Source organism: Odontomachus brunneus, unplaced genomic scaffold (assembly GCF_010583005.1).
Source record: "Odontomachus brunneus isolate Ranch 3 - 2012 unplaced genomic scaffold, Obru_v1 Obru_scaffold_172, whole genome shotgun sequence".
Classification (NCBI taxonomy): Eukaryota; Metazoa; Arthropoda; class Insecta; order Hymenoptera; family Formicidae; genus Odontomachus; species Odontomachus brunneus.
This window is the reverse complement of record NW_022639622.1, coordinates 279,150-281,390: the sequence shown is the minus strand read 5'-3', so window position 1 is coordinate 281,390 and position 2,241 is coordinate 279,150.

Sequence of the window (2,241 nt, the reverse complement as noted above, 5' to 3'; positions counted from 1 at the left end):
AGTCAAACTCGCCTTCACGTCCGAACCGGACTTAGTCGCTGTCAGGGACGCAGCTCACGCGAGCCAAGCTCGCTATCGCTACGCTGCCAGGACCGCAGCGCTTACGCAAACCGGGTTTGATACAAGTCTACTCACGACTTAACCGATCGTCGCATCCGCGACTCAACACGCAAGGACTCTTCGCTTCTCACCGCGACGAGACTTAGCATTCGTCACGCACACGGTACTATTAACGCACGTTTACAGTTACCTGCACGTCACCGTCAGGCTTCGACACGGCCGCGTCCACGATTCAGTGTTGCACTTGCGGGCAGGCTATTCCTACAAAACATCGCAGGTGCCGCGTGCGCGACTGATAAAGACGAATTCAGCTCGTCTGGCTATCATATCGGATTCAGCCTCTGTTGTTTCCTCGCCAACCAGAGCTGAATCTCATTGGACCAGTTCCGACACTCACGAAAGAAGACGGACTAGTGTCTCCATCCTCTGAGTGACTATCATCCTCCGAAAGGGGGATTCATTCCCAGCGCGGAAGCGCCGGGCAACTCCACGCGGGCTTTATACTGAGCCACGCAGTACGCTTATACACAAGAGCACTCTCGCACTTTCCTCACACCATCTGACGAGGCTCCTGAATAGGAGAGCACAACAGACTCACACAACTTAAGATAGCAGTCGACGGACGTTCGACGGCATTACGAACCAGCCGCTCCAGACCTCAGGCCGTTCGAAACAAATAATAATAATAATAATAATAATTTTATTTATAATTATTGTGTTATATGACATATAGTTAATAATAATATATAATATATCAATATAAATTAAGGATTATTTGAATATCACCCTAATTGATTTTTATCTTTACGATTTTTTGTTTTTACCGGTTTATTACCGTTTTTTACCGTTTCTTTACCGTTTTTTTACTGTTTTTTTTTTACCGTTCTTTATCGTTTTATTACCGTTCTTTTACCGTTTCTTTACCATGTTTTTTTACTGTTTTTTTACCGTTCTTTACAGTTTTTTACCGTTTCATTACCGTTCCTGTATCGTTTTTTTATTGTTTTATTGCCGTTTCTTTGCCGTTTTTTACCATTTCTTTGCCGTTCTTTACCATTTTTACCGTTTTTTTACCGTTCTTTACCGGTTTTAGCCGTTTCATTGCTGTTCTTTACTGTTTCATTCTCGTTTTTTACCGTTTCATTACCGTTCAGTATTACCGTCTTTACTGTTTTTTACCGTTTCATTACCGTTCTGTATTACCATTTTTCTTTACCGTTTTTCACAGTTTCTTTACCGTTTTTTACCGTTTCATTACCGTTTCATTGCTGTTCTTTACCGTTTTTACCGTTTAATTACCGTTCTTTACTGTTTCATTCCCGTTCTTTACGGTTTTTTTTACCGTTCTTTACCGTTTCTTTGCCGTTTTTTACCGTTTCTACCGTTTCATTACCGTTTTTACCGTTTTTCTACCGTTTCTTTACCGTTATTTACCGTTTTTTTTTACCGTTCTTTACCGTTTTATTAACGTTTCATTGCCGTTCTTCACCACAAATAGTCTTAAAATGTTATTCAGTCTTTTTGTGGAGCGCAGCGAGTGATGTATAACACGCAAACGCTTGCAAAATCTTGTCGCGGGGACACAGTGTACATGCTCATTAGTAATTAGAATATCATGTGTCACATTCTTTTTCTTGCGCATCTAATTGTCGAATGCATACGTTTGCAGAATATTAGAGTTTGCAGCTGTGACTACAAAAATCACGCTGCGAAATGCGCGAGCGGCGCGGGCGGCGCGGACGGCGCGGACGGCGCAAAATCGCCGCGGAAACCGCCGCAAAATCCGCCACGGAAACCGCCGCAAAATTCGCCGCAGATCGGTAAAATGATCTTTCGAAAGTAGATAGAAAAAATTATATAATATCGGTAATTACCAATCATCGGTATTATGTAAATATGACAGTAAAAATTATGTAAATATATATATGTTGGTAAAAATTAAGTAATTAAATGTTGGTATATAATATCGGTAATAAATTACCGATCGTTGGTATTATGTAAATATGCTGGTAAAAATTAAGTAATTAAATGTTGGTAAAAAATTAAATGTTGGTATATAATATCGGTAATAAATTACCGATCGTCGGTACTATCGGTATTGTGTAATTATATGTTGGTAAAAAATTATGTAATTAAATGTTATATAATATCGGTAAAAATTACCGACCATCGGTAACATCG